Source organism: Anser cygnoides, chromosome 2 (genome assembly GCF_040182565.1).
Source record: "Anser cygnoides isolate HZ-2024a breed goose chromosome 2, Taihu_goose_T2T_genome, whole genome shotgun sequence".
Taxonomy (NCBI): Eukaryota; Metazoa; Chordata; class Aves; order Anseriformes; family Anatidae; genus Anser; species Anser cygnoides.
Genome location: NC_089874.1, coordinates 156,961,020 through 156,976,820, shown reverse-complemented (window position 1 = coordinate 156,976,820; position 15,801 = coordinate 156,961,020). Strand labels below are relative to the sequence as shown.

Sequence of the window (15,801 nt, the reverse complement as noted above, 5' to 3'; positions counted from 1 at the left end):
TACGTGAAAGACAAGAAAATCAAAATGAGTAGAGAGCACAGTTTCAATAAGGGAAAGTCATTCTTGACCAGCTTGATAAGCTTCTAAGATGAAATGACTGGCCTGGTAGGTGAGAGCAGAGCGGTGGATATTGTTTTCTTTTCACACTCTCTCCCATAAGATCCTTGTGGACAAGCGGTTGATATGTGGTCTGGGTGGACAGACAGTGAGGTAGATTGAAAACTGGCTGAATGGCTGACCCTAGAGGGTGGTTATTAGTGTTGAAAAGTCAAGTTAGAGGCTAATGTTTAGCAGTGTACCCCAGGGTTCAATTCCAGTCCTGTTTAACATCTTGAAAAATGACCTCAGCCATTCTGTGATTTCGTGATACGATAAGCAGAAGCCAGTGGTGAACAGGAGTCACAAGCACTACCTTATTAGCTTCAGCCAGTAAACCTGGTGAGCTGAAGATGTGATTGACCAGCACATGAACTTAACACAGATGTAGCCTAGTAGACACTGGAACAAGTGTGAGCCCATAGTTCCATTGGAGAGAAGCACCTCTGTGCCAGGACACATTAAACTCAGTCATCCAGCTTCAGTGACTTTATATCATACCAGTGCCCATCAGAACATATAGAATATAAACTTTGATGACAACTTTCTACTGAATCTACTTCATGAAGACTTTTTTTTTTTAATAAAAGTATTTTTCTTATTACTGAAATTACATTTTATATTTTTTATTATGTTATTGAATCTGAGCTACTCTTCTGGATCAAAATATTTCTGTCAAAATCTTTTCATGGATGCTGTTCACTTTCCATTTCCAATTCATCCTATTTCTCATCACACACCATGAACAGAAACTGAAAAAGGACACAAATTCTGTTGAAGATAGAAGACTGCCATGTCACAGAAGATGACCAAGTTAATAAACTTACTGTCCTATCCCCTGTTAAAATTCAAAAAATAAACTATTTTGTTTCATCTATGTTGTACAAGATGAATGATGAACTATATTGTTGTACATCTATGTTGTGAATTTATGACAAAAGGTGATTTGTTTTTGTCAAATGGTATTGATAGATAGAAGAGAGAGTTTAGTGTCAGTAATATATAATACTAGTATACCAGCACCTTTTTTTTTTTTTTCTTTTTTTTAAGGATGCAAGATAGGAATATGAAAATCAGATTACTTAAGGTAAAAGAAAATCAGAACCAAATTATTTGTATTACAAGGTAGGGTACAAAGATGTTTGCTTCTGGCTTTTTAAAATAAATGTCAAATCCCATATCTTTTAACAGCATTATTTTCCTGTTATTGCTAGAAAATTGTAGAAGTATCAGGAAACCAACAAATTTAGCCTTCTCTCATTTACAGTATAGTAGAATAGTCTTCTTGGTATTCGATTCCTCACGTTACTTTATTGAGCTTTTTTTTTTTTTTTTTTCCTAAGGGTTATAATAACTTCAACGTCCTTCAAAACTGACAATTCAGACTATCAGTTAAATTTATGTTCTCTCTCACCGTTTCTGTAAGATTTTAGTGGCAATCTTGTGACTAATTATTATAATTTAATTATCATTAATTGCTTGCCTCTGTCTATGACTTTGTTAAGGAGTTATTTCTGTATGAATGAAACAGCATACAGTCTAACATTACTTTCTGTAGCATGCTTTACAATAGTTGTTACTTAATTTGATTAAATTGATATGTTGAGACCTGTGATTTGATTATTACCAAGAGAACCACAAGTTCCTTAAGAGCTGAAATACATGGTGCTAGCAAAATAAATTAAATTATTTTCTTATATTTTTTGATTCTTGCTTCCATCCTGGGTGCAGGGGAAAGCAGCATGACAATTTCTTTTTCAGTTGCACAATCAAGCTGACAGCTACAACTAAAGTGAAAGTGCATCTTAGAAAGTTGTTTCTGAAAATAACAAGACCACTTATCAGCATTTTCAGCAAGAAGCGTCTCAAGTTCATCCAGGACTTTTAAGATAAATTATTGTTTTCTACTTTTTCCAATCTTGTTTTCTTAAAACGCATTTACTGTGAATATTGTATTCATTGAATGTCCACCACATAGATACAATGGGAACTGGTGATCCCTAAAAGGGATGTGCCCCAAAATTGTTTGGTGCATATTAAAACCTTGATTTAACTATCCGGATTTTTCTTAAACCTGATTGTAAGTGACTAATCACAGAATTTCACTTTTCTGAATATTTGCAGCTTATTCTAACCAGAAAAAAAAATCAAAATAAACCAAAAAACCACCCCTACCCCTTCAGTCCTCCCCACAATAACACTCAACAAGCTAATATCCTAGCTTTTTTCATGTCTTTGTAACTTTACTGGTATTAGTAAGAAAAGTCCTTCTGTCAATGCCTCCTAAAATACTTTGCATGAACTCACTGTCAGCTCAACACAGAAGTGGTTTAGCATTTGGCATAAGAGAATAATTATTTTTTTTATTAGAGTTTTCCCAAAACTAGGTCTGGAAGCAGACTGGAAGTCAGCAGACAAGGGTTAATTTGTCTTCTTGCTTTGCTGATTCTGGGGAGCAAGAAAGAGGAGAACTGATTGTTCCTAAAAGGGACCACGTACTTTATATAATGTCTAATAACAACACCCAAAACAAAAACACCACACCAAACAAAACAAATTAAATGTACAGGTTATGTTTATTTTAGTTTCAAACCTTTGATTGTCATTTTCTGCAACTTAATTGTCAGTTATAGCAACATGCAAAGTACAATTCATGTTATCCTGATTTTAATTGATGCCCACAATAGATTAATACTCTGACTAATTGCAGCTGCTTTCTCCCAGGAAGAAAGGGTTTGGGAGAAGCAGAAAAAAAGGATGGGGAGTAGTATGAAATACCACAGAATAGTGGAAGATCTCTTCATAATCTCAGTAATGATAAAACTCATGTGTTAATGCTTGCAGGCAGGCTGTTTTGAAAAGGCCATGACACCCTAATCTATTCAAAAATACTGAAACAGTTACACATATGCAAGACATTTTCATGTATTCATAAGATGACATTGAAATGAAATTATCAGATCTCCTGATTTCTCTCTAAGAACAAATTCCTATGTATGCTATGATTTTCCTAACAATGTAATTTCATGATTGCAAGCTCTAGCCACCTCAATTTGCTTTGAACTTCTTTTCTTCTCTCTGGTAGGAATCATAGTGTTACATTCACTTTAAAAATGCCCTAGCCATATGTTAATGACATACAAGTAAAAAGAGAAAAGAAATCTGAGACTGTACCTGTAACAGCCTCAACCTTAGTAGGGTCAGGTTCATTTGCATGTACTGTTAAATTTTAGCTCAGCAGAAGGATACCAATATTTTAAGAAACCAATGGGCTCTGGGCTCTGCTTTTTAACGAACTCAAGAAATTTCTTTTGGAATTAGTTTAATTTGCCTTTGTTGCCTTGAGGTCAACACCTACATGCATACACTGCTGCTAGTGCTTTCAGAGGAAGCTGTGCTGATATAGATAATACCAGATCTTTCCCCCCTTCTTGTGTTCTGTACCCAAAACCCGTGCCAAATCATTCTGCAGAGATGTCTTATTTCATAGTTCTTCCAAACATCATCTGGATATGGCTCTAAGTCTTTCACAAATGAATCAGAAATTGTGGAGTGAGTGGAGGAGGGGAATGGAAAACAAAGGTAAGCACCTCCACTTCCCCAAGGAAAACAAAGGAGGAACCTCCGCTTCCCCAAGGAGCCCTGCAACCTCTCGCTGTGCACCTGCGACTGTCACTGAAGCCTGTCACTATCTCCCATTGTCTGCACCTGCATTCATCTTGAGGTCTCAAAAGATGCTCTTGGGCTGAAGGAGCAGTGCTGCTGTTAGGAATGAAGAGTGCTCCTGGGCCATTCTTCTTCAGAGGCAGCTGTGTAAACCAGCTTTCCAGTGAAGTGCAGAAATGCTGAGTTTCCTTGTGATCTAAAGGGATTTACAGTTCAAGACTGTGCCCTAAGTTGGGGTGCTGTGGGAAGGGAGTAACTGAAGAGCAGCAGATGAAGGGAAGGAAATGAGGTAACTTAAATAAGGAAAATACTTGAACATGCATTGCCCGTGCTGTTTTTATGTAGTTATTTTTTTTATGTAGTGCTGTAAATCGATGCGCTCCTGGAATAATAGGGTTATCACAGATTGCCAATAATACATCATAATAAGGGAGGTGTACTTCCTGCCATTTGATTTTCCTCAGACTACCAAAAAAGCTTAGGAATTAGATCTTCAAAGGTATCACGTGATAGCACACAATCACTTTTTCCAATACAGCAAAAAAAGATCAATTTGCTTTCTGATGAAAGTGAACATAGCAGCAGTGCCTGATTCTGTATAACCTTCCATTAAATACTGTTGAATGGATACATTTTCTCTGTGAGATTTATCTCTTTCTTCTGAGTGATGGATTCTGACGTCTTCTTAAACTGAACCCTGACTGCTCTCTCCTAATATTATTCACGAAATTGTGACTACCGCCACATTTTACTGCAGTGCATTATTTTTTCTTGCAACCAGAAGGCCAGAAGGAAGGAAAAAAAAAAATCACTTAGAAAAAAAAAAAAAAAAAGATACACGGGGAACAATGCATAGCTTCTTGTCAACGCTATTGAACTCACAATCCTGCAGGCTAGAACCAAGAAAACTGTCTTATGGTATACAGAAAGATTACTTCATGATTTTATAATTCTATTCTATAATAATATGTGGAATTATAGAATCATAGAATGGTCTGGGTTGAAAGAAAACTTTAAAGATCATCTAGTCCTATCCCCTGCCATAGGCAGAGACATCTTTCACTAGATCAGGTTGCCCAAAGCCCCATCCAACATGACCTGGAACTCTTTCAGGGAGGAGTCATTCAGAACTTCTCTGGGCAACCTGGAAGCACTGGAATGTGCCTCAACACCCTCACAATGAAGAATTTCTTCCTTATATCTAGCCTAAATCTCCCCTCTTTTAATTTAAAACCATTATCCCTTGCCATATCACTACATGCCCTTGTAAAATGTCTCTCTCCATCTCTCTTATGAGACCCTTTTAAATATTACAAGGCTGACATAAGGTCTCCACAGAGCATATTCTTCTCCAGGCTGAACAACTCCAACTCTGCCTGTCTTCATAGAAGAGGTGCTCCAGCCCCCTGATCATCCTCGTGTCCCTCCTCTGGATCTGCTCTAACAAGTCTATGTCTTTCTTCTGCTGGGGACCCCAGAGGTGGATGCAGTACTCCAGGTGGTGTCTCACAAGAACAGAGTAGAGGGGGACAAACACCTCCCTCTACCGTTTGCCAAACCTCTTTTGATGCAGCCTGAGATCCTATTGGCTTTCTGGGCTGCAAGCAGGCATTACTGGTTCATGTCAAATACCCCCAAATCCTTCTCTGCAGGGCTGTTCTCAATGAGTTCTTCCCCAGTCTGTACTCATGTTTGGGATTGCCTTGACACAGGTGCAGCACCTTGCTCTTGGACTTGTTGAACCTTGTGAGGTTCACACAGGCCCACCTGTCAAGCTTGTCAAGATCCCTCTGGATGATATCCCTTCCCTCCAGTGTGTCAATTGCACCACACAGCTTGGAGACTCAGGAGGCTTGCTGAGGGTGCACTCCAGGAGTCAGTTGCATCACCATATAGAACAATATACCATGGAAAGAAGTGACTGTGATTGAAACACACAAACTAAAAATCAAAGAATTGAGATGTTTTAGAATTTCAAAGATATTTTCCCACTTTATTTTTCAAGAAATTTATAAGGTATTTGTTTCACTCTAATTTTGAATGAAAAGAAAAATATAAAATAATAAAAATTCGTAGAAGTTCCTTTCTCTCACGGTAATAATCTTTCAATTGTTTTGTTTTCCTTTCCTTTGCTTGTTTTTGACTCAGCACCCACCATCCCACTGTCTAAGCAGAGATTCTGCTAGGGACTTTACACGGTTACCTTTCATGGGAGACCACACAAAGAGAAAGGCAGCTGGCACAGGCACGTAGCTCTGTTGGCCTCATCAACAAATAGCACTTGAAAATCCAGACTAGGAGGTTTCACACTTTCCCCTTTGGCTGCCTGATTCCTGTCTGACAGAAAAAGATCAAGTGAAACAGTGTATTTTCTTTGTCTTCTTTAGAGCAGTCTGGTCCAGAGGGAAATTATTGTCTTATGGTTGTGAACAGGAAAAGTGCTTAACATAAGGCCCTTTAGTTATGGGGTTACCAGAGGGAATCTTGACACAAGCTTCTTTCAGGGTATAATCAGCTGAAAGAATATCTACCTTAGTGCTTTTTCATGGCTACTAACACAAAAAAATACTAATTTCTTCACATACTAATACTGGTAAGATAAATACTACATTTGTGATATAATAATCTTTCAGAACACAAGCAGCTTGGTATGTATCAGTTGATATGTATCGTGTATTTCCTGAAGTAGTCCATGCTGGAAACAACCTTTTAAGACATCTGTCTTTGCTCTGTGTAGAAATGGAAGAGTGAATTCATGCCTTTGTGTAGTCAAACTTTAAATGACCCAAACTATGTTATGAGCAGTCCCAAATAAACTTATTTCATTTCTGGGAAACTTTTCCTTGCACTCAGCCTCTGTATGCAGAATTTAATGTTATTTGTATTTATTTGGATCTGTCAAATAAACATAAGCATAAATTCTGTTCAAAAAACAGTCATTTCAAGGCACAGTGTTCGATTACTTAAGGAATTTTGGTAGCAAGATGAAACTGATGTTCAAAAGTAAATGGTTGGAGTTTTTGTTTGTTTGTTTGTTTTGAGCATTCAGAATTTAGTCACCTTGTTTTTTAAAGGAAATTCCAACATTTTCTTCTTTTCTTGCATTTTCCATTTTTTTCTCCCTTCACCCAATGAAAAGGTCATAAACCAAAATAAAGAAACAAACAGAGTACAGTGGTGTAGTGTAGGAATGTTTTAACAAAAAGATGCAATAATAATGGTTGGAATATGACTAGCATACACTAGGATTGATATGGTAGAAAACTGCACACGTGATGGAGCCAACCTGTCCTCCTCTGTGGCACGATATATAACAAAAGTCATCAGCCTGGCGTGAGAGATTCGGATTGGACACTAAGGCATCACTAGGAAGGCAGTACATAGCTAATCTGTAGACACCCTGTCCATGGAGAGTTTCACATTTTAGCATGTCAAGCCCCCATAGCCTGATCCACAGATCCTGATGTTAATGCTAATCCTGGCTCCAGATATTTCTTACAACCAGCATTGCTATGATTCCACCTCAACATGCCATGGAAAATACTGTAGAAAATCAAGGATTTATAAATTATATGGGGATTTCTTTCAAACCCTAAAAAATAAGTAAATAAATACAAAACAACTTTTGAGCACAGATACACAAACAAGAATAATAATTTGCTCACATCTTATTTTGTAATGATGTATGATGAAAACTTGATAAATATTGCGCAATAGAGAATGAAATAAGAAAAATGCAATGATACAGGCTACAATTATTAAACGAAAGTATTTTCATTTCCTTTAAAAACACAGGCCTCCTTACCGTCTAAGACATATTTGCCACATGAGTGGTTTTGTTGCACTGGATACAAATGCAACCTGTCTGGAGAAAATATCTCAGGGAACCAGCTGTCGAACCAGCAAGAAGGCTTTCTTTGGGCCTCTGTTCTGGCTGAGAAAATAGTAAGTCCCTTTAATTAGTACTCTGCTAAATAGAGTTTGGATTCCCATCCTGCTGTTGTATACAAAATGAAAAGGTACCCTCCATCCTTTCCATATCCCCAGGACACTACTTCACTGGATATAATAATTGCTACAATGCATCTGTAATGACTACAGCTGGGCAACATTTTCCTAACAAACTAGAAATAATTTTCAAAGCTTTCAGCAATCTTGATCCAAATTCTGGCTGCATTTCAGCAAACCTGAGTCCATATTCTGGGCATAATCCTATGCCAGGTTTTGGCTGAAGCTCTTCTAGGAATGCTTTTGCCAGGAAAGGTTTTTCAATGTCATCTGGAAGTCACACTAGACAGTTGATTTTGTGGTTACAAAGACTTAGGAAAGCCAAATTCAGGAGTTTCAGACAAGATGTATTTTTCAGTCCTTTCAGAATGGAGATAAGATCCAAAACCCTTGAGTATGAGCCTACAAAACATAAACCAAGAGTAACAATAAAGTGTCTTTCAAACCATCTGGCACAGAAATCTCTGTTTCACATAGTCTCAGCTGCATTTTCTTTGCTCGTACGTAATTAGGTCTTCATTTTTTAAGAGGACTGTTGCAGGTAACTTTTTGCTTTTGCTTGTCTTTTCACAATAAATAAGTTTAAGCCCACAAATTCAAGACTATCCCCTGAGACAAGTTCACTTAGCTATGAAGTGGAGGAGAAAACTCAAAGTGGAACAGAATGGTCCCTTTGCCTGACATGTCTCCTTCGATTTTCGTGCTTTGCTTAGTTATCTGTACACAGCTGTCTAGGAAGCTGTAAACAAGCCTTAGATAGCTCTGCAGCCATAATAGTTTTAGCCCTTCTTTCTTCAAAATATGTATTAGAGATATAAATGTATATGTGTGTGTATATATATATGTGGGGGGAGAGAGAGAGATTGAGGGAGGGGAGGAAAGACATGGCCATTAATGAGGACTTAAGTCTCTTTAACAATAAAATAGAATATGGAGTTGGAATAAAACCAAACAAAACCAAACAAGTGAAAACTCTAAATTTTGATTAAAGTTATTCAGCTGTTATATCAGCTGTTCAGGTGATGTGCATTCAGATTCAGCTGAATTAGCTAATAAATTCACAGAAATACAGGAAGCTTGGAAAATTTTATGGACAACTTCCAACTTAGATTCGGTATCAGTCTTTTGGCATTTGACCTTCGTAATTACTTCCTTGGTAAGGTTAATTTTCAATCCTTCTAAATAACAGAATGAGTACCCTAAACAAAATAAATAAACAAAATCCAAAATATGTATAGGATAGCAGATCAATGAGTGATAAGCTCTGTGAGTTTGGAGGAAAAAAAAACATGCCAGTAAAAGTGAATTATTTTTCTTGAGTGAATGAAATTAAAAATAAAACAGAGAACATGTCAGTATTGTACTACAGCACTTGTTATGACATCACATTCAAATCATTTTGATAACAAAAATTGTCAGATAGAGCAGAAACAGGCTGTGTTTCCCATGGAATATGACAGCACAGCAGAAAATTGGTGGGATAAATCCAGCACAGGTGTCAACAGCCGGCTCAGTCTCGTCAACCTCCCTAGTAGTGACCTGACAAAAGAAGGTGAGAAGCATGTAGAAGATATCTGAGGTGAGGGATGCTACTAGCACCCATAGATTCTAACAGAAAGGGTCACTCAGCAACTATAGTCTGATAAAAAAATAATTAATCTGCTATGAAAATGCAAGTCAATATGCTGCTGTAGCATTTGGAAACATGGGTCCACATTGGGAATGATAATACCTTAGTGTTAAACGTAGCTCTGCTGCAGATTTTAGGTATGACAGTCGGTCAGGACTCAACTTTTTTGAATGTCTCTTTTTTTTTTTTTTTTTTTTCCTCCAGCTGTTGTCTATTCAATGAATGCAGAAAGCAGAATAATGTTATTCCTCATAACAAGAAAGATTCCCATTCCGCATTTGCATAGCATATAGGATACCAGGACAAGATCTGGACCAAAGCTTCTGTCAACTCTTGTCATGCAAATAAAAATGGAATGCAAAAGCATGACACCAATTCAAATGGTCAAAACTTACTTACAGCTGCTCTAGAAAGAGGTTGGATTATCGTATGGTTGAACAACTACCATATGTTCCACAAATGAATATCCACAGTTCACCTCCACCTTCCCTGCATAGACTTAATCATTTGTAAAGCTACATTTATTCAACATTCATCCAAATAAGGTACAGGAAATGGATTTTGCCTACATAAGAAAAATACATTTCAGTCTTTCCCACGTATTTGCAATTGTTTGACAAGAATCAGAAAAAAATTCCAAGAGGGGTGGGCTACTTATGTAAAAAAAAAAATATATATATATATATACATATATATTCAGTGCTAGAATGCTAACGCTAACAGAAAAATGTGGAAAGAATATTAAATTTCAAGTTTTGTTGCATTCTCTTTCACTGAAAGTTGAATTACTTTATGTCTCATGCAGGGGGAGAGCTGAGTTGCCAGAAATTCATTATTAAGTTCAATATGTATATTACTTTATGGTAAGTTGTTCATCTTGACTTACCTCTCTGACAGAGAGTCTCCCTAGACCATCTTTTTATTGACTACTGTCATCAACATGATTCAAGACTCAGAAGATTTTTGAGTTTGGTCTGTACCCCAAATAAACTCTAGCCAATAACCTCCCTGAAATCATAAAACAGCAGACACACTTGGAAATACATGCAACAGTAAACAGCATGATACCATTTAAAGAAATAACATTTACAGAATAGCATGGACTCCTTGAGCCCAAAGCAGAATAAATTGAGGCAGCACATCTATTAGCTGCAAATGAATAAAACAGTATTTATAAAATGAGTAATTTGGATCTGATTAATGTTTATAAATGTGTTTATATAAGAATTGGATATTAACCTATAGCTTTAAAGGGTTTAATTAGCCTTGGAATATTGTCTCAGTGTACAATGAAAAATAACTAATTCACAAAGGAAAATGCAAAGGAAATCTGCAAGCCCAAATGAGGTCAATTAATTAAGCAATTTACATAAATTTAAATGGTTATTTTCAAGGCAATTTTGACATTTTGCACTTCCTATTCCCATCACACCAGCAAAAACACTTTTCCGTCACCCTATTTATATGATACATCAATCATCTCATGGGATCACAGCAGAGCAGCACACACTGTATAACAGCTTCTACACACAAGCTTTCTGAACCGTGCAGAATCTAGCATCCTATTTCCAGCTGTACTATCTTATCACCAGCAGATGCATTTACAGGCTGTTATAGCTTCATTCTTACCTCCAAATGGAGAAAAGAATATGAAATATGACTTCATCTCCATTACATTTTTACACCCTGAATACCAAACAGATGGTAACAATTACAGATGGGAGGATATTTCTCACACAAGATGCCAAATGCTGCATAACTCACCAATTGAAATCTGGAACAAGTCACTTAATGCATTTAGTTTATCCAGATCTGAGCTGGTGAAAAAGGGGAGAGAAATTTGGCCTAAGAGTTACATACTACTCTGGGAATATTACAGCAGAAAACTCCTCCTAATACAGCTGCGTCCACACTGTGTCACTTTTTTTTGTTTTTTTTTTTCTATTATCTTTATAACAAACACAACAAATTTACTCAGATTTAAGAGTGAAAGTAGCTTGCTCAAGAGTGGAGGTCCTTCTGTGGCAATTCCTGTGAATAATTATTTTTAGACTAATCCCTAGCAGAAGTAAAAGGTGATTCCTCAGTCTGCATTGCTCTGTACTGGTTGAGCTGTGTCAATGTACCAGACTGAAGCCATGATTCAAGAGCTTATGGAGTGCAGAGAGTGCTGCTTCCCAACATCACTGAAATTTCAGGTCCCTGGTGTGTCAACATCTCAGGACAGGCTGAAACAGACTCTTCTTTCCTTTGGTCTTCAAATCCACAACCTCTCACAAAAATGTATTTCTTTAGTTCATGTCTGCTTCGATGAGAATAATGTGGGAACTTTATCCAAGGCTGCAAAATAAACTTAAACCCATTGTATAACAAAAACTTTTATTTTACTTTAATGCAATATTGCACCTACTCTAACACATTCCTTTACAACATGTACTGTTCTACTGAAAACAGTAAGTAATTTCCTAAGACTTTCTGTTTTGCCACTCGTCTGTTTAGTATAGTTATAAGTGATATTTTCACTACATTATTTCTTCATTGATATAGTATTTTCTTCATTTATATAGTAATTCCTAGACTATGTTGTCAACTGATGTAAACAAACGTTGCCTAACTGAAGACAATGAAATAAATCTGAGTTATACCAGTTGAAAACCGGGCTTTTGTATATTATATATGTCAAGAGTTAGCATGGAATTGAAAGTATGAAATAAAGTATAGTCTTCTAAACTTAAAAGAAACACTGAAATATTTTTGGCTTAATTCATTTTGTATCACTAAAGAATATTTGAGATTTTAAGTAATATGTGTTTCAAAGTTGACCTTAACTTGAAAATTTTGAAATATGAACCATGCAAATATCATAGAGGAGATAAGCAGATTCTTTTCTCCAACTCACTGCTTTTCTTCTGTTATATATAACTGCAAAATTCTTGCAAACAACATGGACAGGAAGCTTCCTTCATTTAGTCCCTCGCTAGTCCATTTTGTCTTCTGCTGCTAAGTACCAGTAAGTCACTAAGTCTGTTATGTATATTTTTCCAATTGTTAAAAAAAAAAATGGCAACAGCAGAAGTTACTTACCCAACTTTTATATACTGCTGGTTTCTCTACAGAGACTGCTTTTCAGCGCCCACGGTTTTTCCATCTGTCTCAGGCTCAACCTAGCCATGTAGAAAGCAGCACTTCCAAAGATCTTAAAAGAAAAGATATATTAAGAAAAGAAGAAGTGATTAAGACAATCAACAGCTGGTAAAATGTCGGAGAAAATCTAGGAGAACAGGAGACATTATTTTCCCAGATTTTATCTGTTCTCCTGCAGTGCTTCAGGGCTGATTGTGTTTTGGTTAGAACAGCCCAACAAAACTTTTTTCATCATAACATGGGTCACTGAAACCAGAATTTCCTCATCTTTACAACCTTGTTATCAGGCAGAAATCCTCAGGACCCAGCTGGAATTGCTAGTGATCAACTTGAAAAAATTAAACTCCTTGCAGAATTATCATCATTTTTTCAGTTAAGCTATTCACTCAGGGTGCAGGTATCTTGTTGAATTCAGCACTTCCTCATACTTTGGTTTAGAGCTTGAAACACTACGTCTATGATATAAGGGTGTTTGTTCTAGTCTTTCCCAACCCCTTCCATGAGAAACTTGGAAGATCTTGTTTTCTTCCTGATGGAGGAACAAAAAAAATAATCAAAAGTTTTACAAGATGGGAACACCATGACCTTGCCAGCTGTAATTCAGTGCACAATCTAATCTGAGGCATTTAAAACTGCAATATCTGTTATAAAGTTTATGACCTTCTGGGAATTACTCCTTGTCTCCTGAAAGGAAACAAAGTTGAAAGGGATGGCTGGTGAGCTCGAATTCCTCTGCACTGTGAAGAGAATTGCAGTCCAAGCTTTCCTTTTGAGGATGAAGGCAACACTTTATCTGTTTCACTCTGTGCAGCAAAAATAGCTGACATGCTATGATAAAGGACTGAAATTTAAAGGATATATGGTCTTTCTAGTGAAGTTAGTCAGAAAGAACTGTTTAAACAATTCTAAGATATCTTGCCTGCATCTTTGACCATTCTTATGCCCTTAAAGCTCATGCTAGTCATTTATTCAAGTGTGGAGGATCAATATGCCACAACATCTTGCAATATATGAGCTGCATTCTGGCACAAATAGCTTAAATATCACACAGACCTCTCCACAAAAGCAGCATCCATGCTGCGTTGCGACAGAATGTAGAGTCCACATTTCCCCAGGCACATTGCCCCCATGCTATTTGCTCTCTTTCCATATTCTCTCCTCTCCCAGAATAACTGGAATCAACATGCCACACTAGTATTTTTCAGAAATAGGTGCCACGCTTGCAAAGTACAATTCTTGCTCCTGGGCATGTAATGACTGCGCTGTGCCCGGGTTATGAATTTAATAAACCTGACTGTTACCAAAGGTGAGATCTACTGTGTTTGCTTATGCTGGAAAATACATTAGCTCATTCCTAAGCAATGATGAGCAGACATGGTTCCAGGTAAAATGGGGTCAGAAATATAGAGATTTATACAGAATTTAGCAAAAGTGATTTTGGTCTGCAAAGGGTTTAAATGTCCATACTACCAAGTCTTCCTTCAAATTCTCTACAGACTTTCCAGATATGTCTTAACCAATAAATCAGAGTCAAGGCAGAAGTCTGAACACTGTCCTGAGATTGTCACTACAGATTAATTATTAGCACATTTTTATTTTTTTATTTTTTTTTTTTACCCAAGCTAGCTAATATTCTTTCAGGCAATGCTCAGGTATGTTTGGGGATTTTTCTCAATAGGCTTCAGGGATAAGGTTACTCTATTTTGAAAGGGAAGAGAACTGACTATATGAACATGAATGGAGCAATGCCACTTGCCTTCAGATTGAGAGAGCAAATCCTTTCCCATATGATCTTATACAAATATATCTCCTGTGTAGTGAGGAAGACATAGACTTCTGCTTGAGAGTGTTGGAGAACTGTGTAGGGGCAAGGCACACAAACCTGGTACTAACTTACCCATTCTGGCATTTGGGAAGGTTCAAGCAATGAACTATGCCCAAAAGTGCCAGTAGTTTTTTTTTGTTGCATGGACAGGATTCACTCCAAAATAAAACTCAGGAGTGAATTATTTTTTATGCAGTTTGGATGATCAGTTGGTTCCAGACATGGGACTGCACTGGTGAGATTTAGCAGTAAAGGCTACTCAGATTCTCAGCCTCTATAATTTTTTTCCACTGCTATCAAAAAAAGAATCAAGGAAAATTAACTCAGACAAAATCAGCCAAGTCATTTTGTGAGAAGGTGACAGGGATTACTCTTTGCCTTCCCCCATACAAAGTGAAATGGGATTTGGGAAAGACATGAAGCCTTCTAAACCAGAAATAAGCCCATAAGAAAATCAGAAGCCCTGGGCCAAACACAGATAATGAAAATGCGGGGGGTCAGCAGCATAGAACAGAACAGGAGAGTTTACCAGTAATCCTACCTAACTCCACCAGATTATCTCTAGAAGAGTCATGGCTCAAATGAAATTGAAGATGACTACATTTACTGAGGGCTTCATCCAGTGTCCTTTTTCTCACAAAGCTTCATACACAGCTGAGAGAAACTGATGAAATTTTCTATAAAAATAAGACTGACTCTTTCTTGCTTTCTTGTTAAAACTCTTTGGTAAAGAGACTCTTCAAGGGTGTTTCAATACTTTATCCTGAACAGTAGCTAAGCACGAAATGGATGCTATTGGACTAACAGTTTCTGGGTAAGTGTTCAGAAATAATAGAATAGCATCCAAATGCATTGAGAAGGAAAAAAAAAATGCTGAGGTAAGTGAGTTTAGGATGACTTACTAGTGAATTTCTGGGTTTTCAGCAAGACTAGGAAGTTTTATAAAGGTCTCTATGAAGATGTAATAATATTTTCATCTAGTTATAACACAGATTAGAGAAACAAGTGTTGGGAGAAGAAAGATATGTTTCTTAATTAGAAATTTATATATATATATTTTGCACACTGAAAATAGAGTTATTTTTACTTGAGAGATATTTTTAATAATGCAAGGATACAATACTACCTTGTATATGAATTTTCTTGTGCTTAAACCATCCCAGTTACAAGAAATTACAGCAGATGACCTCTAAAATATGAAAACAATCACTCTTTACTAACATTTTCTAAGTCTCAGCTTTGGCAGACAGACTCAGCAGCCTCAGGTGCTACACCAGCCATCTCCTCATGCCTTATCATTTCAATCTCTGTTTGAATTGTAAGCCTGAGAGCAACTGAATGCCTCCTGCCTGGTGGCAGCCAGACTGACTTGGTGAAGTCTGGGAGAAGACAAGAAGCTGGTTAAGCCCGTGAGCTGAAATTAAATGGCTGA

General features: G+C 37.0%; 1 long non-coding RNA gene across 1 annotated transcript; it reads right to left on the bottom strand.

The window, feature by feature from the left end:
* Positions 1-4,737: 4,737 nt before the first annotated feature.
* On the bottom strand, positions 4,738-14,200 carry LOC106043289 (uncharacterized). Its single transcript, XR_001211608.3, has 3 exons — positions 12,821-14,200; positions 12,485-12,596; positions 4,738-11,740 (listed from the first exon to the last, which is right to left on the bottom strand). It is a non-coding gene; the product is annotated as an uncharacterized lncRNA (long non-coding RNA).
* Positions 14,201-15,801: the final 1,601 nt, after the last annotated feature.